Source organism: Anthonomus grandis, chromosome 2, assembly GCF_022605725.1.
Source record: "Anthonomus grandis grandis chromosome 2, icAntGran1.3, whole genome shotgun sequence".
NCBI classification, from domain to species: Eukaryota; Metazoa; Arthropoda; class Insecta; order Coleoptera; family Curculionidae; genus Anthonomus; species Anthonomus grandis.
Genome location: NC_065547.1, coordinates 24,186,811 through 24,211,235, shown reverse-complemented (window position 1 = coordinate 24,211,235; position 24,425 = coordinate 24,186,811). Strand labels below are relative to the sequence as shown.

The window sequence follows — 24,425 nt, the reverse complement described above, 5'->3', positions numbered from 1 at the left end:
GTTAGTGGATTTAACACAATCAAGCAAAAGTTATAAATCTAGGGCTAACAGTTTTCATAAAGTTTACATTTACAGATCAAGTTAATTCTAGATTAGGCGTAAAAGTTAAAAATTAAAGGTACTTCGGAATCCGCAAACGAATCACAATAATCTTTAACAGAAATCGTAACGCAAAAACTCCGCTTTAATCTCAGTTTTTTTTATCCGATCTCTACCAGGAACACGTACGTCTGTTGCGATTTCTCTTTTGATGTTGATTTACGACCCATCAGCTGATTTTAGCGTGAAGAAAAGCAGTAGTTCAGTTCCACGAACGATTTGTTTTACTTAGAAACAGTTTTAGGGGCGACATGTTTTATGAATTATGACAATAAGTTCTAATGAGTTAGTGGTTAGTGCACGTTTTTGTTTCGAGATGGCGCTAGAAACCATCATAGAATCAGACATTTCCGTAAAAAGCGGAGAAAATAGATAAAAATTAATCAGTTTTATCACGTTTGCTGACGGTTTCTTTAGTTAGGCAAAATGAACTTGAGTCATTCAATTTTTTTAAGATGCATTATTAGGAAAAATGGAAAAAAGAATATCAGCTAGACAGTAAGATAAATTTAAATAATTGTAATTGATGAGCAAGGTTTATGCTGACAAAACCCATTCATATAATGAAATTATTAAAGCGGAACTGGTTACATTTATTAGATAAGAAACTGATTATGAACGGTTTGGTGCCATGTTCCACAAAATGAATTTAACAGATAATCCTGCTAATGTGATTGTAGTCTTGATAGCCTTAATCATTTCATCTTGAATTTCAAATATGTGTACAATTTGTAAGCATCAAATTTGTTGTACTAAAAATTGGCTTATATAAATATTCTTCCCGAACCAACCAATGTCTGCATCCTTTTTACAATTATTAGACAATATTCAAGAGTTTGTTTTGTTGTCCATTATCATATTTCGTTAGCTATTTTGTTCACCCAGATAGATCCCTATGGCATCAAGCATATCTCGTCCATCGTATTTTTTTAAATTATTCATACAATGCATTTTCTTTAAGTAATGTTAGTTATAATTAATATACAATAAACAAATGCTTACTTTTACTTTCTTACCTATATATAATAAGAACTTCACAGTTAATGGACAAGCAACAAAAAAATTGGCATTTCTTTTTAAGCAGAAAGTTGTAAACTCAATTATTATTCAAATATCCTACAAATATTACAGCATGTTAAACCTTAACGTGTAAAGTAAATATGAAATTTCTTAAAAACATTTGCATTCTTGGGGTAGACCAGCATTAAATATGAAACAATTACTAACACTGTGAAGGCATTTCATTAAACCAACCAAACCAAAAAAAAAATTTAATTTAAAAATTTAGGCATGAGGTAAATCTAGAAACAGCATTTTCATGAAATAATTAATAATAATAATAATAATACATGATTTTAACTACGGGTTAAATATTGCTGGGGCTCGGACGATATTATGTGACGATAATATATGAAAAATGTATTACGTGTTTTTTAGAAGATAAATATTTTGGTTTCGACGTAGAAGCAATTATATTTAGGAACTTTAAAGATGTGGTAAGATTGTCATTTTTTAATATAAAGGTGAATGAGGAATTCATAGCAAATCAAAGAGATTTAAGTAAAATCAGAAAAGAGTCGGATATATATGACAGGCATTTTTAGGTAGGCAAGTAAGAAGTTCGATCATAATATATTAAGGATATTTCCTTGGTATGGTAAAAAATGCAAGTTTTTTATAGATAATATTATACCACCTTCTCCCATTGTAAATATTATTATTATACGTCTTAGATGTTGTTCTTGTTATGAACCTTTTTTATTAGTATTATTTTTTATGTATATAATTTCACTAAGCAAAATAACTATCCCATATTTCTTGTTTTAAATTTTATTACAAATTATTAAATTTTTATTTTTGAATATTTTAAGTGCATTGAATATTGAATATTTTTTTCTAAACTTTATAATTTTTTTAATACTATATTTAGTGTTGTCACCTGTTGTTCCTATAGACACCCTGCGATGCCTTTATACATAAAATCTACTTAAAATTAGATTCTGGATATATTCTTTAAAAATATTATTCAGTTAAGATAGTTGGTCCGGGATTGCCAGTACATCTTATCTATTTCTAACAGTCCTTCCAAGTCTTCTATTGTATTTGAGAACCTAGTTGACTAAGACATTAGTTGACTGGGTGTGAAATAATATTTTACAAACCTGAGAAGTGCCAATTTAATCTTATAACTAAATTATGAAATTATTAGTATAGCTCTTAAAAGCTCTTAATTAAAAGCTGTTTTTCTAATTAATTCTTATTTAGAGGGCTGTCTAAGAAGTGAACAGCAGAATATATTGAGTAGGAATATTCTAGGAGTATAATTTATTAGACTACATAAAACAGATTAACTTGATATTGATGAGTGACATTAAACCAGAAATTTAATAAGTTTTTTGAAATAATACAAATAGGACCTGAAAGCTATTTTTCAGAAAAAAATAAAAACCAGAAAAATAGATAGCTCTCCAGGGATTTGGTCCACAGAAAAACTTAAACAAACAAGTTATGTGACTTATCTAAGCTGCAATGGCTTCTGCGAAGAAAAAAATAAATGACAATTTTCTTACTGTCTCCAATCCTTAAAAGACAATGTAGAGCCTTGTAAAAAAAACTCAAAATTAACACAGAAAAAACTAATCACAAGCATTAACACATAAACACATCGCCATATTATTTTAACAGCTAATTTAAAAATTTTGCTAAAAATGTAAGGCATAGCATAACAGATCATTTCCTGGGATAAAAACTATGTAAAATGTGCCAAAAACCAATTTGACTTTTTCTTTTACTGAGGTGAGTTGCGATACTGTTAAAAATATGATTTTAAATTTACAAAATATAAACCGTCTTAATTGCTAATTGATTAATGCAAAATATTAAAACACATTTCGTCAAAAATACCTTTATCTCTTGCAATCCCCTTTAATCAATGTATAACACAGTCAATTTAAAAATGAATCTTCCAATTATAGACTATTTCTATTATGTCTGTTATTGATAAGGCAGCAGAAAAAAATAACAGTAACAAAAAATAAAATGTTTTAAAACAAATAATATATTTAGGTTTATTTATGAAATTTCAGTATGATTTTAGGTCATCTAGAAGTGCAGTTAACTCTATAAACAACGTAATAAAAGAAATCAAATCTTTAAAAAAAGAGAATGCATAGATGTTCCATTTTGTGATTTAGCAAAATCGTTTGAGCAGGTTACTTATCCTATTACTTACTTGCATCTCACCAAGGTTATTAAACATACTTAAACTGAATATGTATATGTATTTTGATTTAGTAAAAATTAAGAAGTAAAAATATGACAAACTCTTATCTTGATAAGAGAAAACAGTATGTAAATATAGAAAAAAAAATCTGATCTAATTGACATGGATCTAGAGGTACCTTAGGGCTCTGTGTTGAAGCTATCAATATTCATTATCTATATAAACAACATTAATGATTTAACCAGCCACAAAGATTAAGAGTTACATACCTTTTGCTAACGACATGAATATCACGAATATGGTTTACGTTGTTATACAATATTACTATTACTATTGATCTAGTGGTAAAACTGGATAAAAAAACAACACAGTCAAGAACAAAAGAATGATTTGGAAAAAAATCATCTTAGCCCGAGCAAATAAGAACCAAGAACATATTTTTCTTTGAAGTTTATTGGTGTAATACTGCCAGATGTCGATCTTGGCTTAAAGCTATGCTGGGAAAAAACACACTGAGCATTTAGCTAAAGAATTACATTTAGAAACTTAGTTGCTATATAATTTATCCGAAAAACTAAAAAAAACATTCTTTTGAATATATTTTACCCTTAAAAAAATAATAAAATAATAAAAAAAAATTAAAATTTCTTACATAATTTTAGCTTAAGGTCACGCGTCATCCAATATTGACATCATTACAAAAGGGATGTATGGAGATATTGAGTGGATAAATATAGGGAAGACTGTAGAGAGAGTTATCTACACTTAGGTATATACACTTTAAATACAATATATACATTTTCAATAGCACAGATTGCCCAAAGGTCTTTTACAAATTACTTTCCGATTTTTTTTTTTTTTTTTTTTTTTTTATGGTAAACATATGCACAAGAGGAACGTCCTATGTCACTCTTGGAGTGGTGCTTGCGCGAAGATATTTGTGGGCATTTATCTTGAATCGCTGTAGGTTGTATGCGTCGGGAAATATGTGAGGTGGAAGCCCGTTCCACAAAGAACATGTTCTCCAGATGAATGAGTCCCGATACAGCGACGTCCTTGGGGTAGGCAGGTGGACTCGATGTTGATGAGCCGCAACTGCTAGACGCGTGCTTCTTGCCGGAACAGCCCTGGGTGGAATCAGGCCTGCCAGCTGAGAGGAGCACTTACCGTGATAATAACGGTAGAATAAACAGAGATCAACCACCTTTCTCCTGTGCTCCAGACTATCCAGACTCTTTGTCAGTTCTGGTTTGTCGATAAGACGAATAGCCCTCTTCTGTATAAAATCCAGCAGGTTTAAACTATGCTTTTATGCACAAAATATCTCACAGGTAGCAGTGCTGAGCGGCGGATCAGCCGAAACGACTCCTTTCTCAATGCTTGGGTGCAGAGCTCCAGACAAGCGAGCAATACTCGAAGGAAGGGCGTATTTGAGCCTTATAAAGAGTCAGCAGCTGTTCTGGTGTATACAGTTTTTTCATTTTGAAAAGCACTCCAAGTTTTTTGGAAGCCGCCCTGGCGACCTCGGCAACGTGGTCATGCCAAGACACACTGTTGGTGACCTCGACTCCTAGAAGATGTAAAGATGATTTCATTGGCAATGTTTTTCCTGCCATAACCAGCTCCGGGCCACCAAGGTTAGTCTTCATCGTAAATACTGCAGCCTGCGTTTTTTTAGCGTTAAAATTGACCAAATTGTTATCGCCCCACTCCAAGATTGTTCTAATATCATTGTTGGTTGAAGCTATATGTTGCTGCCTAAGATTCTGAGAACTTGCGGTTGTCGTTGGTTTGGCGGACTTAAATGTGGAAATAAGTGTGCTATCGTCCGCAAAGCTGTAGATTGGATTGACAGTGGTTCCTAGCAAATCGTTGATATATACCAAGAAAAGGGTGGGGGATAGAATGCATCCTTGAGGGACTCCAGCGCTAATGTTAAATTTGTCGGTGAGGTATCCATCGACGGCTTCTTAAATTGTTTGTTGTTCAAGAAAACTTTTGATCCAATTCAATAATGAGTTTTGTATGCCGATTAAGGAGAGTTTGGTTAGTAGTCCCTCATGCCACACTCTGTCAAATGCCTTGGAAATGTCAAGAGCGACTGAGCGGGACTCGCCGTGCTTCTCCATGGCCTCCGTCCACAAGTGTGTGACGTAGGCCAGAAGATCGCCGGTGGATCTAAGCTTTCGGAAGCCGTATTGATGATCGCTGATTAGTCCAGATGATTCCAGATATCTTAACAGTTGTTGGTTGACTGCTTTCTCCATAATCTTCGATATTACTGGAACTAGTGCAATCGGGCGGTGATTGGAGGGCATCGTCTTCTTACCCTTTTTGGGTACAGCTTGCACTCGAGCAGTTTTCCAGCTTGTAGGAAATTGGCCCTGCTTATACGATGCCGTGAACAGTCTACATAAAGGAGGAGTTAATTCGTCTGCACAATGTTTTAGTATTAGGGCTGGAATTCCATCGGGTCCAGTAGCTTTGTTGCTGTCTACGCTTTTAAGAATTTTATTTATAATTCGTTGGGGAAACGAAATTTCTCCCATCGATGAATTCACCCTTGGCAAATATGGCGGTGTTTTGCCTTGCGAGTGCAGAGTAGAATTGGACGCGAAGAGTTTACCCAGTAAGTTGGCTTTTTCCCTTGCTGTTACCGCGATAGAACCATCATCTGCTGTTAGGGGTGGCAAGGCCGACTTAGCAAATCCTTGACTAACGGCTTTCGATACCGACCAGAAAGATCTTGTTCCATTTGGGCAGTTTAGCAGTTTGTTTTTGATCCTGTTGTTGTGACTCTCTTTGCATTCATCAATAACTCGCTTGCAGCTATTTCTGGAAGCTAAAAAGTTCCGATTTTCGATGGAAGGATGTTGACGCCATTTGCGATATGCTGCGTTTTTAGTGTTTACTGCCTTTTTGCAATTCAGGTTGAACCATTGCTTCTTGTTTGATCCGCATTTAGTAGAAAAAGAGATATAAGCTTCCATTCCTGCCAAGATCGTCTCTGTAATTTGGTTTGCACATTCTGAGATGGTATTGGTTCTAAAGCAGACTTCTTTCCAAGGGGATGAGCGATAAAATGCCCGAAGATGGTTCCACTCTGCTGATTTATAGTGCCATACCTTTCGCGGCATCGGAGGATCCTGCGTTTTAACCTCCAACTGGCAAGAGACTGTTATCAATTTGTGGTCCGATGTTCCTAGGGGGGCATGTACTGATACTGTGTACGAGTCAAGGTCTGAAGCCAAGACCAGATCTAGGAGACTCGCGAACTCGCCGTCTCGATCGGGGATTCTGGTAGGTTCCTCCACAAGCTGCGTAAGTCCGCATATGGTGGCAAATAGCTCAGCTTCTCGTCCTTGATCATCGTTCTTGTTGCAGAAGCGCAGCCAGTTGATATTGTGAACGTTAAAATTACCCATGACGATGATTTCTGCGCTTGGGTAGTCAATTTGCAGATGGTTAATGCAATCAACCAGGTTCAAAAAGAGCCGTCTATATTGGGTGTCGCTTGGTGGTCTGTAGATACAGCAGATAAATTTCGTAGCACCACTGGCTATTATTTTGAACCACATGACGTCGAAGTCTGCAGGTTCAAGCGTTTCCTCCCGCTGGCAACTCAAATCGTTCTTGACAAATACTGCCAATCCAAAGTTTAATCGAAATCGGGTTTGTAGGTCTTATCCAGGATAAATGAGGTGAACATTTGTTGTTGAAGGTTTCACCTTTGTTTCTGCCAATGCCAGAATGTGAGGCTTATTTGATTGCAGGTGTTGGTGTACTGCATTAATATTAGTGTTTAGGCCTCTGATGTTGCAGAAATTGATTTTTAGGCTTTTTGATCCGCCTGATGGTCCCCCCGACCAGCCTCCGCCCGGAGATCCGAATAAGAGGCGAGTTTACCTCCGGAAAGTTTTGATCGTGAGGGCGCCATCATGCATTTACTTTTCTTCTCCATTTCCCCTTTGGAAACCGGACACATCGACATGGCGGCGAAACGTGAGTTCGATGGAACCACTTCACGCCGCCTAAGTCCTATGTGGTGGTATTGAACCGGGCGATGCAAGTGGACAACATCTACCACCAAATATACCACCAAAATACGTATACTCCATATACGAAATACGTATATTCCTCAAAGATTTTTCAAAATAAACTAAAAAAGTACCTAAAATCTAATATTTTTCTTTCTATTGAGAAAATACTAAATCATAACTTTAGCGACTTACTAGTAACTTAAAATATAGGTATTTTTGACAGTGGTGCAATAATATAGAGTAATTAGCAGGCGCTGTTTTGGAACTATAAATGTTTTTTTTTAAATATTTAACCTATTTTTCCAATATTTTTGTGTACGTTTTTCTATCCTATTGTGAATTTTTAATGACTTAATGTTTCTAATGTACCATATATTATATTTTCATCTATAGTATCTATTATATATTTTACTATGTATATTTTCATCTACCTTTAGAATATTATTCTGTAACTCCTTTGATAGTATCCATTCTCACCAAAGTTATTTTCACAAAACATTAAATAGCATCCTTTCACTCTCAATTATTGACAAAAACCATGAAGGTATTCTTGTGCGAGAGATTCAACATATAAGTCTCTCTTTTATTTCATAATTTTATTTTTTTATTAATAATCTTAATTTGCTTTTTCTGAGTACCATTAGATGTTAGCGCGCACTGTCCAATTAAGTTATGCATTTGAATAATTTATATATCTGATGAAAGGAGATGGGCAAAATGTATAATTTAAAAGTTATTTTTACAGATATTAACGATACTTTAGGAAGAACAGTTTAGCATAAATAATAACATAAGTAATATTTCCTAGTAACCATTAAGAAAGTAAGGTTTTAAAATTACCCTTATGTGTATAACTATATCAACTTACTTGGTAATCTGTTATGAATATTTTACACTCAATTAATACAAAAGCTCGCTTAAATCTAATTCCTTGTACTTTAGATGTAATTATTAAATTATGGTTTTAACAAAATCGATTATTTATGAGCTGTTAAATTATACAGCTAGAATAAATCCGGTATAAATGGATTAAAGCAGGTTAACTATGTAATGTCTGTCATCTTGTAAGAAATCTGTCCAACGCTTAAAATTACAATGTGAATATATATTTTTATAAATTATTTAATTTTTCTCTAAATTGTTTCTAGTAGCTATATTTTCAAAAGCACTTTCCTTAGAAAAGGAAATTATTCTATAAAGTCGAAAATACTTAATATTGTGTTTAGGTGTTTAACTAGTTTAAATATATGATTAAGGCAAGCATCCACTGTAATACCCAAGTCTATTACTATCAATTCTCACTTAAAAACCATTCTGGATTGAGACGTTATACTTTGTTATCGTATTTTGGTAGCTGGTAGCAGGTGTTAATAGAATGAAAAGGGTAAACAGAGCAATTTTGGTAAATTGTTAAAGTTATTTTCGAATAACTCTATCACCTAAATCAGTGTTTTTTTAACTATTTTAACTGTCATTAACATACTTAATTTTTTTAAGAGATGACTCTTAAGTTAGTAATGTGCTGAGCCTCTTATATCCATACTTAACTTAGACAAAAGCGTTTCATGGGTTGCTTTAGCTAACTCTACGAAATTATCTGCGCACTTTTTCCGTTTATCCACTTTATCTATTTGGGGAATTATAATTTTTACCATGGCACAAAATTTTGAATTTTATTGGTAAAGGCTTCTTTTTGGTAAAGCCATCCTTTTGCTTTATTAATATGTGATTTTTACTATGAGAAGCTTACAATTTTTTTAGCACTCTGTCAAATATTATCTTAACGATAACTTAAAGTTATGAATTACTCTTTGACTTTTACCGATTTACTTAATTAGTACAATTTTAAAGCATTTAGAATTTTGCCTTTGAAATCATTCGATTTTTTATAAATGTTATATGATGCGCGATTTTTTGTGTGATGTTTTTACGAGGCGTATTCATAAAGTAAGAGCCGTTTACTTATATTTATACAGTGTGTGTCAGCCAAATGGAATAAATCAGCTAATAAATAGATGGGAGTGTGTTGGAAAAAACGCTCGAACACGGCGATTGGTTTTTATAGTTGCGCATTTTTTTTCATAAAAACTTTTTATACAGGGTGTATCAGATAACGGTGGTCAATACCAACTTGCTTAGTTTAAATATAAAACCCTGCATGTTAATTAATTTTTAGATTCCTCAGATCATTTTAGACATATTTTGTATACAATGTCCTATACCTATCTTTGACTGTTTTGGAAATATTAAGTAAAATTCAAAAAATAACATTTGGAAAAGAAAATTATTTAGTTTTCAAGATTCTCTACAATTCACTTAATACTTCTTGCCTATTTAGGTCTTGGTAATAATAAAGCAAGCAAAAACTATTTCAGCATTCCTTTTTATTGAGATAAGAAAATTAAAAAAACTAAAAATTGTTGCTTACTTTGGTTTAAAATGCCAGACTTAATGTTGACTCATATTGCATGACAGAAGTAGTCGTCAGTGCTATAGTCGTTTGAATTTCATTAACTACAAGCCAGAAAAATGGTTCATTTAACAGAAATGCACAAAATAACAATTCTAGAGATGATTGGCTATGGAGATAATATACGGACGCAAATGGAAGTAGCTCTTTTATGAAAGCGACGCGAAAAATTTCCAAATTTGTCGCCTTGAACCCAAAGGATAATTAGAAAAAAAGAGAAAAGCAATTCCGCGAGCTGGAATTGGCCATGTTAGGCAGGTAAAAAAAGCAGCTGCCAATGCAATAAGTGAGGATACCAAATTGGCTGTTATGCTTCAGTTTGAGGAACACCCACATACATCTACTCGGAAAGCAGACCCAGTACTCAATATTAGCTATTTATCAGTTATTAGAATATTAAAAGAAAACAAAATGCATCTCTATAAAATTATACCCACCCAGGAGCTCACGGAAGACGATTTTGACAGGAGAATATATTTTTGTGAACAAATGATGGCAATGTTAGACAGCAATGTGATCCAATTAGAACATGTTATTTTTTATGATGAGTGCGCCTTTAGTCCTCATGGTCATGCCAATCAAAATTGCCGCTATTGATCCAGCAAAAATCCTCGCTGGACGAGAGAAGACAATACTTAATACCCTGAAAAGGTTAACGTGTGGGCAGGAATTATTGAAGATCAGATCATAGGTCCCTTTTTATTGAGGGCAATTTGAATGGCGATAATTATTTAGAATTGCTTCAAAATAATGCAGTGCCAACGTTGGCCAACTTGTATCCTGATCCAGGAAACCCACAAGTTCCAGCGAATATAATATGGGTTCAACAAGATGGAGCATAACCCCTCTACCAAATAAATGTCCGGCAGTACCTCAACCAAATATTTCCAGATCGGTGGATAGGGAGGCGAGGATCGATGGAATGGCCAGCACGGTCTCCCGATCTGACGCCATTAGACTTTTTCTTATGGGGATATGTGAAAACTATTGTAAACAAAACTAAACTCACTGACTTAGCTGACTTACGAAGACGAATAACCCTGGCAATTAGATCGATCACACCTGAGATGTTGAGTAACGTTAGAAGAAATTTCTATTTACGGGTAGGGTGTTGCCAAGACGTTCGTGGCGAGCATTTTGAACAACTCCTACATTGACATTACTGTTTAGATTTGTATTTTAGTACTTTGCTCCGGGATAATTGGTTCATTTTATTTCAAAAGTTGTTTGATTGTCGGCGCTTAATCGTTGATCCCACCACCTGTAAAGTGCATTCTGGCATACGGTTCTTGTGTGCAAAAGGATTGTCGGATGCGGAAATTTATCAGAAGGTATGCTTAGTGTTATGGTTTGCTTAGTATTACGAACCTAAAGTTAAAAGTAAAGAAAAAGTAAGGTAGTGTTGCCGTAATTTTAAAAATAGACGAACAAATGTCGAAAAACGAACAGAAACCAAGAAACAAAAAACCGAACAAGTGGACCAAAAACAGCGATATAATGATGCTCGGATTCTACAAATTGTATGCAAGAGGATTATCCATAATGCTTACCGACCACCACAAAAAGCAAAGAATATCCAGTGAGAGTTTTCCAGCCGGTATCAATGAGATCATTTGTCAGCTCACATTGTTAGTAGAGAAGCGACGTAGTTGTCTATATTAATCCAGAAACAAAACACTAATAGAAATGGCGAGACTCATTTTTACTAAAACCGAAAAAATCCAGGCAAACTCCGTACACAGGTCAAAAATTGATGGCTTCCGTTTTTTGGGACAAAACGGTTTTCTTTTAGTGGATTTTATGGAAAGTGGTGTAAAAAGGCAACAGTCATAGCTGATGTACACTGCAAAATGCTCAACGATTTGAGACGTACGATACAAAATAAACGACATAGCACACTGTCTTGCGACGTAATTCTCCTCCACGATAACTCGTGTCCTCATAGTCCCGACAAATCAAAGAAGAAAATTTAAGATTTTTATTAGAAACTCTTTAACCACTTTCCATTACAGTCCTGACCTCGCACACAGCAACTAATTCCTCTTCTTGAACTTAAAACAGTGGCTCGATGTTTTAAAACCAAATAGAAAACTAAGAGGAAAGAACTTAAGAACGGTGTTAACATGCCTTGTTGATAGAGTTTACGTAGATAATTACAAAACTCCTGATCAGAGTTATTTTTGGGTTCAAGAATTACTTTTATTATTTCTTTCTCAGTAACCATCATTGAAAATAGTAAAAATGTATTTTTATAAATTAATGAAATGATAACATTATGTGGGACAAAAGATATTAATACGAATTAGCAGCATATCGTTCATATATCTGGTCGGCTTAATACAAAGAAAGATGGTATTTTTAGTTCTAAATTGGGATTTTATAATTTTAAGATTGTTGTAATATATGCGGCACACATCAACTACTACTTCTCTATTTTTACCTCCGTCAAAAACATATCAGGTCCGTTAAAAAAGTATAAAAAAGTAGTACATAATAAAATAGATAAATAATATGTCTGAATTTTTATAAATAATACATATGAGATAAAAAATGGTTAAATCTAATGTAAAGTCCACTTTTCTTATGACTTAAACCACCAACAAAAGCCATCGAAGACGAAGAAAGTCCTGCCTGCCAGCATTGAATAATTTATTTTACTATATATAGGTTTTTCCAAAACAGGCGCTAAATATATTTTAAATAATGTATGAAAATCAAGTTGTTTAATAAATCCAAATATAGAATCAAATTAATAAAAATATCTCAAAAGTGAAGCCTTATATTAAAGTCCTTAAGGCTTTTCCTATTGTCCTTAATTATTTGGTGAATTAAAAACTACAGAAGAACTATCTCTCTTAACGGAATAATTAAAACATTAAAAAACCTTACGACAACATTATCTGTAACGTTTACTATTCATTTATGCCGAGTGTTTATTTAAATAATGTGCATTTTGACATGTTAATTAAGATATTTTTAATGCTCTCGTACGTTTATCCCTGCTTGGGGCCAACGTAAGTCAGGGTGAAAACGTAGACGTAAGAAAGTTTTTTTTTGCATTATCAATAATATACAGATAATTAAGGATGTCCTTTTTACGTGGCAATCCAAGCATACGTCATTAATAAGTCATATTTCGGGACGGGTGGTCCGCATAAATCCGATTCATTTCATTTTCATGCCGCATTCCGTTGTAACTTGAGATTTCTTCTTGAGACTTTCGACTCTTATTAAATCCCGGCCTTTGATGTGAATAATTTTTTCAAATTTGCTCTTTCTACCCAGTGACGCTATAAAATTTAACTGTTATTGCCGTATTTAATGGGCCGTTGCGATTCTATTAGCGTGAAGTTTTTTTTTTGAGAATTTTAATGCAATAAGACCTTTTTGCATAGTTTATCAATTAGCAGCTGTAAAAACGACATTAGTGAACGACAATTAACGTGGATAATTTGTGATATGAATAGTACTTAACATATATAGTTCCGCTATATAGTTGAGTATTTTTGAGTCTTGTAAGACGTGTTAAGACGCATTTACGGAATAGAAATGGTTTTGATAATATTTAATGTTTTTTAATTAAGAATGTCACACAAGTTTCCTTATAAATACCACCATTTTCACCTTATTGAGTATTTTCTCAATTAGTTGAAAGAATAATTCATTCTATCAAAGAATTTACAAAAATTTAGATCTTTTAAACCTATATATATTCTGATCAGTTTATTTACCAAACAAGTTATTATAAGTTTCACTGTAAATATAACCGTTTTCGGGTTAGTGCGTAGTTTTTTAATGTATTGAAAAATATTGATTCTCTATGAACTAATGTAAAAAATGTAAAGAAAACGGATACTCATATAGAACAGTTAATATGGTTTTCGCAAGAGTTATAACACATCGATAGCGATGGTTATTTTGTACATGATGAAAAACTGAATTTACTTTTTATTCTATTAGAGATTTTCAAGGCGTTCGACCAAGGATCTTTAGTGCCCAAATTACAATATTATGGTTTTTAAAACGAATCTTGTATGCTTTAAATAAATACATTTTCCGCCAGAAAAGCTATAGCATCCGGTGTTCCTCAGGGATCAGCATCTCGCAATTCAGCCCCTTAGTATTTCTTATTTATTATTCAGACTTACTAAAATCATTACAATTACAAAATCCAAAACTTAGTAGAATCGGATAAATATGTATATTAATTATATGTGAAAAGGGACTTCTAAAACAAAATAAAATGAAAAGCAAATGTAGCTCGGCTGCAGGGAATACGCAATACGGGAATATATATATATATATATATATATATATATATATATATAAAAAAGTAAGTGAGAGGCAAGTGATATACTTGAAACTAATATATGTTCAGGTATAAATGGTATACTTAAAACTAATATATTTTCTTCGCAACTTTGCAAAAGCCTTTTAGGGAATTAGGAAACACCAGCTATTTTTTTTTTATGACAGACACAAGCACAAGTGGAAAGTCCTATGTCACTCTTGGAGTGGTGCTTGCGCGAAGATATTTGTGGGCATTTATCTTGAATCGCTGCAGGTTGTATGCGTCGGGAAACATGTGAGGTGGAAGCCCGTTCCACAAAGAAGATGTTCTCCAGATGAATGAGTCCCGATACAGCGACGTCCTTGGGGTAGGCAGGTGGACTCGATGTTGATGAGCCGCAACTGCTAGACGCGTCCTTCTTGCCGGAACAGCCCTTGGTGGAATCAGGCCAGCCAGCTCAGAGGAGCACTTACCGTGATAATAACGGTAGAATAAACAGAGATCAGCCACCTTTCTCCTGTGCTCCAGACTATCCAGACTCTTTGTCAGTTCTGGTTTGTCGATAAGACGAATAGCCCTCTTCTGTATAGAATCTAGCAGCTTTAAACTATGCTTGGGTGTAGACATGCGAGCAATACTCGAGGGAGGGGCGTATTTGAGCCTAATAAAGAGTCAGCAGCTGTTCTGGTGTATACAGTTTTTTCGTTTTGAAAAGCACTCCGAGTTTTTTGGAAGCTGCCCTGGCGATCCCGGCATCGTGGTCATGCCAGGACATACTGTTGGTGACTTCGACTCCTAGAAGATGTAAAGATGATTTCATTGGCAATGTTCCCCCTGCCATAACCAGCTCCCGGCCACCAAGGTTAGTCTTCATCGTAAATACTGCAGCTCGCGTTTTTTTAGCGTTAAAATTGACCAGATTGTTACCGCCCCACTCCAAGATTGCTCTAATATCGTTGTTGGTTGAAGCTACTTGTTGCTGCCTAAGATTCTGAGAAGTTGCGGCTGTCGTTGGTTTGGCGGACTTAAATGTGGAAATAAGTGTGCTATCGTCCGCAAAGCTGTAGATTGGACTCGCCGTGCTTCTCCATGGCCTCCGTCCATAAGTGTGTGACGTAAGCCAGAAGATCGCCGGTGGATCTAAGCTTTCGGAAGCCGTATTGATGATCGCTGATTAGTCCGGATGATTCCAGGTATCTTAACAGTTGTTGGTTGACTGCTTTCTCCATAATTTTCGATATTACTGGAACTAGTGCAATCGGGCGGTAATTGGAGGGCATCGTCTTCTTACCCTTTTTGGGTACAGCTTGCACTTGAGCAGCTTTTCAGCTTGTTGGAAATGAGCTCTGCTTATACGATGCCGTGAACAGTCTACATAAGGGAGGAGTCAATTCGTCTGCACAACGTTTAAGTACTAGGGCTGGAATTCCATCGGGGCCAGAAGCTTTGTTGGTGTCTACGCTTTTAAGAATTTTATTTATAGTTCGTTGGGGAAACGAAATTTCTCCCATCAATGAATACACCCTTGGCAAATATGGCGGTGTTTTGCCTTGCGAGTGCAGAGTAGAATTGGACGCGAAGAGTTTACCTAGTAAGTTGGCTTTTTCCCTTGCTGTTACCGCGATAGAACCATCATCTGCTGTTAGGGGTGGCAAGGCCGACTTAGCAAATCCTTGACTAACGGCTTTCGATACCGACGAGAAAGATCTTGTTCCATTTGGGCAGTTTAGCAATTTGTTTTTGATCCTGTTGTTGTGACTCTCTTTGCATTCATCAATAATTCGCTTGCAGCTATTTCTGGAGGTTAAAAAGTTCCTCCAATTTTCGGTGGAAGGATGTTGACGCCATTTGCGATATGCTGCGTTTTTAGTGTTTACTGCCTTTTTGCAATTTAGGTTGAACCATTGCTTGTTGTTTGATCCGCATTTAGTAGAAAAAGGGATATAAGCTTCCATTCCTGCCAAGATCGTCTCTGTAATTTGGTTTGCACATTCTGAGATGTTATTGGTTTTAAAGCAGACTTCTTTCCAAGGGAATGAGCGATAAAATTCCCGAAGATGGTTCCACTCTGCTGATTTATAGTGCCATACCTTCCGCGGCATCGGAGGATCCTGCGTTTTAACATCCAACTGGCAAGAGACTGTTATCAATTTGTGGTCCGATGTTCCTAGGGGAGCCTGTACTGATACAGTGTACGAGTCAGGGTCTGAAGCCAAGACCAGATCTAGGAGACTCGCGAACTCGCCGTCTCGATCGGGGATTCTGGTAGGTTCCTCCACAAGCTGCGTAAGCCAGCATATGGTGGCAAATAGCTCAGCTTCTTGTCCTTCATCGTCGTTCTTGTTGCAGAAGCGCAGCCAGTTGATATTGTGAACGTTAAAATCACCCATGACGATGATTTCTGCGCTTGGGTAGTCAATTTGCAGTTGGTTAATGCAATCAACCAGGTTCAAAAAGAGCCGCCTATATTGGGTGTCGCTTGGTGGTCTGTAGATACAGCAGCATATTATTGCTATTATTATTATTGCTATACAACAGCACAGTTTTATGCCTCACGGTTCTGCATTGTTAAATCGGTTTCAATTTACTCAATTCTTGAGTGATGCGATTGATAATGTGGAGTAAATTGACTTGGTGAATTTGGGCTTCTCAAAGGCTTTTGATCAGATTGATCATTTAGATCTGCTTAAAAAATTATGTACTTTATTCTTTAAGGGGAATAAAGTCAAGCAAGGATCAAGGGTCAAACCTATTATAGAACTATTGCTAATGTTACCTTTCATTATAGACCTTAGTTATTAATATTTTGACCTTAGATAATTTACCAATTTAAAACTTAATCCTGACAAATCTCATGCAATGGTTTTTCATAACAATAAAAACAAAGAGTTTCTGGAAAGTAATTTTAATATATGCTTTTAGCCCAATATAACGTTATAATTTTTTTCATAATCTTGGAACATCGCATATTATGCGATTCTTAGTAACAATAAAAACAGTGGGTTTTTAAAGAATAACTTATTAATATAGTTAATATTTAAAAATTAAAAATTAACATTTGTCGATACTGCAAAAGACTTAGGAGATTGTTTACATTCAATTAAAGGTTTACCAGTAAAATAACGTAGTAAGTACAGAAACTAGCAAAAAATAATTAATATAAGTTTTTTAAGGATAATTAAAAATTATACCTAGACCTTATTTGCTTTGAATTTCGGACAATATGTTAAAAAAATCAAACACAGTACTTGTATTTAGCGTATAATAAATTTAAAAAATTGGTCCCTAGTGCTTTCGGTCGAGAGCGGTTACTGATCTGAATTATTGGGGGGCTTTTAATTCACGTGCTATTTTGTAATTTTGTTGTTCCTTGTCTCCTTTCTTTTATTACATTCTGGAATAGTTACGTCAATTATCTGAGCTGTTGGCTCAACTTTGTGAAATATATATCTGCCGTTCGTGGATAGTTTTTTTTTGTGTTAATATTTCCAGGTCCGAACAAACTTTTCATATTTCATTTTCAACGGGGTCTTGGTTTGTATTTATAATATGGAATTTTTTCGATCTTAAGCTTATATTTGTGAGTTATTCCTTGGTGGAGAATTTTGGCTGCATTGTCATGTCATTGTATATGATTCTTTGATGCCAAATAGGAGCCACCCACTTCCAGGTGCTGAATTTTTAAAAAGTCTAGCAAAGTCTGCGTCTGTCGTTTTAAATATTCTGTTTCAGTATATACTTACGATATTTTTACTTCTTTTTTTCTTACAGCTTTAAAAAACCTCTGTTTCAATTCTTAGGAGACTTTCAGTTAAGTATAATGCTGAAAGACCAGTATTAACTTTATAAGAGTGTAATCCAGCTGTATTATTATCTTCGATATAAAAGTTTATGTTTGCAGATTTTTTCCAAACCATATGCAAATCGCCGGAAATATAGAACCAACAGAGAAGAATTTTGTCCTGAAGACTTTAGGAATACTAAAGGACGAGATTAAGGAAAAAATTATTGTCCTGCGCATGCCTGAAGAACACAGATTACATCGGCCTATTCATGTATTTTTCCATAAACCGTCTATATTAGCCCTGCTTATTCTGGCACTCACACCAACTACACCAAAGTTAGGTATAACTATTTCAGTCTATAATTACGCCAGTATTTAGTTGCTATTTTCTGGTCCTATATACGTAGCTAATAAACCCTCAGTCTTCATTCTTAGGAAGCTTTCAGTTAAGTATAATGCTATCGGATTAGCTTAACTTTATCAGATGCATCTGCATATCTTCTACGTAGATGTTTTAATTTCCAGTTACTCGTAATAATATTATTAACATTAGTATTATTTTGTTATTCATATTTTTAGTAATAATAATAATTAATATCCCATAATAAAGGGGAGGAGTATGCACTTTATGAACTGAAAAAATTCTCAAGGTTCTGAAGTGGTCAAGGTATGGGAATCGTGCGTCGAACAATATTAGTGGTTCCTAAGTTCCTAGGTTCCTAGTCTTACTGCCTTTTGCATCCACGTCAAAACACTGCGATTTACATTAGACCATGGATATTCTTAACTTATTTTTTATGTATTAATCCGTCTGCACTGAGAAGAATCGGTAAAACAATAATTTCTTGCTAAACGCCACTTAAACCTCTATTGTAACGGATTCTGATATTTTGTGAGCTTTTCTTTGTTAATACTGTCATCCAAGATACTGAGAAATCTATGACATGACATGTATTGTGCTGTGTAATGTATTGTTTGACGTTTTTGTATTTTTATTAATAATAATTGTCATATCAGGTCTGTGATGATTTTGGTCTCCCAGTCAATTTTTGTATAGGTGTTTTCAATAGGTTAAGGTTGATACTTGTATGGAGTTTGTCATTGGTAAAGAGGTCTACGTTTTGAGCAACTGCTTAATGAAGTACCTTAAACCTGTTATTTTGTCTCGACAAATATGAAATTGGAGCAAACTTAGAGTACGCTGAGAATAGCTGTTAGCTGTTAGATAGGTTCTGAGATAGATGAATAGATTATTCCTATATGTTACATAACAGACACTTTGTAGATTCTACATGTTGTTTTAGAATGTGCTTCCGATAGTATCTCGTCGGGACCAACTGGTCCTGAATCGCAAAAATTAAACTCTCAATCTTAGGGAAAGACTAATCAGATATAAATATTGCTAGCCTGGAGCTTGAGATACTGAGGCCTTGTTGGAATCCTAAAATAGCCTGAGGTGATAGTACAGGATTAATAGTGATGTTGTTCATCGGTACCATATTTCTATGACATTTACTTGTTCAACCCTACGAGTACCGCACATTCATCTAGGCTCGTTTTTCTTGACTTGTTCAATATTCTGACAAGTTCTATTAGGCCCTGAAGTTGCTGATGATTTGTCATAAAATTTCAGGGCGTCAATGTAAAACAGATGCATCAGCTTAGCATCTTAACCATTCAAGTAATTATTAAGCATTCCACTAAGTAGGCTTAATGCCAAACAAAACCAAAGGAATTTTCCATGGAGTGTCCCTTCTGATTGGAAATTCTTTATGGAGAATATTTGCATATTAGTGTTGTTCTCGAGTTAATTATTATTATGACATTTGTATCAATCTTTATTTAGGGTCATAATACTACCACGTTCTGGCTAATGTTGCTTCCAGAGCCTAAATTTTATTCGAAGTACTTTTGACACGTTGAATCATTAACTTTTTTTGACGAAATTAAAGTATTACCTGATTAGCCAAACTGTTTTAATTTTTTTTTAACATTATTTCTTAAATCGGAGGCAAAAAGTGGTTCGTCTGAAACTGTCAATTTCAACTTAACCCTAGCAAAATAGTTCATGTATGTTCTATAAATAATATCTTACTTATACGGCAGATCGTCCAGTGATTCACGTATCTCCAACTTTTTTTTAAATTAATGCAACATGATAAATAAATATTTATCAAATAGCACCAAGTATAGCAAAAAACTTATTTTTGTAAGAGACCCGACTGGAAATTTAGATAGATTATTTGTTTTACATTTATGGCATTGGGACCTAATTGTGACAATTTATGTCAGTTTTTAAAGAACCTTAAAAAAAATCAATATAAATGATTGTTGATTTGAAAGTTTTATATATTTATAGGTAGATATTAAATAAATCTTTAAAAAAATGCATATGCAAACCTATTGTTTTATATTATTTACTTGCTATAATGTCATAATGCTTATGACTTTCAAATCTTAAAAAATCACATATAGAGGCTACAGAATGCTTAAGGTTTTGTTATGATTTGCGTAAATTTGATCGCGTTTCATATTTATATCAACGTTGATTTGTTAAGGATGAATGAAAGAACTGAAAGAAGAATTCTGCATTTTTCCTGTTTCTTATTAAAACTAACAGTCCTTGTTCACTCAATTCCATTAAAAAGCATTCAAAATTTCGGTATATCATGCATAATTTTATACCACTGCAATTTTTCAACGGTTAGGCGAACTTTCTATATAACCCTGTAAAGCAATATAATTTAATACTAAAACGTTATCTTATTATTATATTAGCGTTGCAGATTTGAAGCTGAATTTTTATTAAAGATGATTCGTTTTGAATTAAAAGAACTGTATAAAATAATTATTTGGATACTTAAGAAAAATTAAGTCGATGATGGCGATGATGAGTGAGACCCTATTTCCCCGATGAAAAATTAAGATGACTTTATTAAAAGAAACTTATGTGTGAAAACAAATAGTTTTTCTTGTTCAAAAGTGGTGCCTTTTTTAAATATTTCTGCTCTTCCTATATTTAATTTAATATCAAACTAATTATATTCTATTTAAATCACAAGGAAATTCTCTCTTTAAAGCAAGAAATATTAGTAGTAATCAAGAATTAAAGATATTTTACCTGAAAGTTGTACACAAAAAATAATATAACAAAAGCAAGAAATAAAAAATAAAGTCCGAACAGTTGTAATGTAACCATGGTGTTTTGTGGTTAAATGGTCCAAGTATTATAGAAAACTAGTTGGTATTTGCCGACGAATATAAAATTTAAAGGCTTTTCTTGACCTCAAGTTAGTTAATTATAATAACTGATATATGAAATATTATCAGAGTTTTAGTACAACTATTGTTAACAACCAGCCTATTTCTATATTTAAATATTGTAATAAGAATTTCTTTTTACTTGGATCATAACAACATTTAACGATATAATATATGCTAATTGAAGCAGTAATATTAGATGTTTTCATTTGATCGCTTACGTTGTTTATCGCTGGGATTATCTTGTATACGATGTTATTTAAATGTAAATTGCTTTTATGATTTTCAAAAACGTTTATTGAAAACCATAGGTTTAAAGATTTTAAGTGAATTAGATACTCGTCTTTAAAACAACAAAGTTTATGTTAATGTTTTAATTTTTAAATAAAAAAGAAGAGTTGCTTAAGAGTTATTTATCTATGATGGACGATTCTTTTGTCGAATTTACATGTTGTCATTAAAGAAAAAACAATTGGGCGCCAAGAAATACAAAATTCTTAACACATTTTTCATATGACTCAATAAAAAAGCAAAGGGTTACACTTTAAATAAGCTGCAGTTAATAGCCCCTATGTAATGTTTAATGACTAAAACAATACTGCTAAAGAACTACTTGCCGATTCATGATGGTACCGGCAAGGACAGAGATGGAATTTTCAGCGGAGAATGGAGGATCTTGAATACTGAATAGATTCATGTGAAATTTAAAAAGTTAATTAAATTATTCAAAAGGATTCTCGAGATTCAAATAAAGGCAAGACTCCAAATAAGTGGGCGTTTATTTTATTTCTCAAATAGCAATATTGCAAATTTTGCAGTACCAAAACGATGTATGATATTCGAAATGTAAGCAAAATAGTATAATAAGAAACTTGGTCGTACAAAGTATTTAAAACTAGTTTTGAGGATACATAATAAAATCAAAATAAAATGGTACTGATTAAATAGAAGCTAATGAAATTTTCATTAAAATGGAGGAATGTAACAAAAAAAATTAAACAAGCACTTAAAATTTTTGACTAGTCGTCCATTTGACCTGGTAGATCAACTATTGCCTTGTATAAATGAAATAAATTGGCGTATGAGAATCGACCAAACTATTGGTTGATATATCTATTTGACTGATCTATGAGGTATTATCGGGTATTTCCGAGTTTTAGCAATTTTTCGTTTAAAACTCCTGGATGCAATGTTAATACTCGACCCAGCTTCCAATTTAGAGGGGGAAGATTGTCATCGCGCACAAGCACCAACTCACCAACCTCCAAGTTCTTTTCTGGATTCTTCCATTTCCACCTTTGCTGCAGTAGGACGACGTACTCCTTAGACCATCTGGCCCAAAACTGTTGATAGAGCTTTTGTAGGTGTTGAAACTTGGATAGTCGGTTTTCATTCAAGTCCAGAAGACTTGGATCAGGTAGCGCAGTCAAACGTCTCCCGATCAAAAAATGTCCGGGAGTAAGCACATCAAAATCACTGGGATCCGAGGAAATAGGCACTAATGGGCGAGAGTTTAGGGTGGCCTCAATTTGGGTTATTAAAGTATACAAATCTTCAAACGTGAGGGATGCATTTCCCATAATTCTTTTAAGATGGTATTTGCAAGACTTCACTCCTGCTTCCCAAATGCCACCAAAATTGGGAGACCTAGGAGGGATGAACTGCCAGCGTATTCCATCATTTTCAAATACTTCTTTTAAATAAGAAGCTTGATTCTGTAAAAGATTGCCAAGTTCTTTAAGTTCAGACTTGGCACCAACAAAATTTGATCCATTATCAGACCGTACAATAGATGGCTTGCCTCTTCGTGAAACAAACCTTCTAAAAGTTGCTATGAATGCAGATGTGGTTAGCTCTGACACAATTTCTAAATGAATCGCGCGGGTGGAAAGGCATATAAAAACACATATATATGACTTAATTATTTTTGCACCTCTGCCCTTTTTTGTTTTAAGATTTATTGGTCCCGCATAATCAACACCGGTTGCATAAAAGGGAGGTGAAGGGGTTACACGATCTTGTGGGAGATCACCCATAATTTGACATGGTGATCTAGGTTTTACCCTAAAGCATCTAATACAATTACGTACTACTTGCCTTGCAAGGTTCCGTCCACCAAGTGGCCAATAATGCTCACGTAAGGAGGCTAATAACTGCTGAGGCCCAGCATGTAAGAGATGTTTATGCTCATTTTGAAAAAGCAACTTGACAAAAAGGTGCTTACAGGATATTACAGCAGGATGTTTTTTAGCAAAGTCCAGTTGAGATAATTTTAGCCTTCCTCCCACCCTGAGTATACCTTGGGAGTCGATAAAGGGGTTTAAGGTGCTAAGAGGTCCCTTACGTATGTACTCATTTTTCGACAAAACTGCATACTCCGTGGCAAATGATTGTTTTTGCGAAATTTTAAGCAAAATTTCAGCTGAATGATGTAACTCCTCAGCTGTAAGAGGACCATTGCTGCGTAGACCTTTAGCCACTTTGCAATTAGAATAAAAACGCCAAATATATGCCATGGAACGTTGCAGACGACAAAAATTCGAAAATCTGTCCATGGGAAAAATATCGGGAACTGTCTGACTAGTATTAACCTGCTTTTTCATTTCAGGTAAGATATCCATCTGAAAAGATGACTTTGGCCATTCAGATAAATCTGAAACTAGCCATTTTGGCCCATGCCACCAATTCTCGCACTTTAATAAAGATTCAGGATACATACCCCTGGATAAAATATCAGCAGGGTTGTAAATAGAGTTAACGTGATGCCAATCACCTTCTGAGGTCAATGATTGGATCTTGGACACTCTATTTCCTACAAAAGTTTGCATGTTATGAGGGGATTGTGACAACCAACCAATCACCACGGATGAATCAGTCCATAGATAGGTTTTGTTGATCTGTATATCAACAGATTGTTTAAAAATATCCACTAGCTGTGCCAAAACAAAAGCGCCACATAATTCTAACCTGGGAATACTTACTACCTTTAAAGGGGCCACCTTGGATTTAGCACATACTAGGGAAACTTGAAAAATACCATCAGAATTAGCTGACCTTAAGTAAAGGCAGGCGCCATAGGCTTCTATTGAACTGTCACAGAAGCCATGCAATTCAACTAAGACAGGGTCATGACAAACCATTTGTCTGGGTATTAAAAGCTCGTTAAGATAAACTAATTGATTACTTAATCTTTGCCATAAAGAATGAATATTAAGAGGGAGTGAATCGTCCCATCCTATTTTTTCACACCACAGCTT

General features: G+C 34.5%; 1 protein-coding gene across 1 annotated transcript in view; it reads right to left on the bottom strand.

The window, feature by feature from the left end:
* LOC126750127 (homeobox protein invected-like) overlaps positions 1-24,425 on the bottom strand; it is a 183,826-nt gene that overhangs the window by 104,788 nt on the left and 54,613 nt on the right. The gene's annotated exons all lie outside the window — the stretch shown is intronic.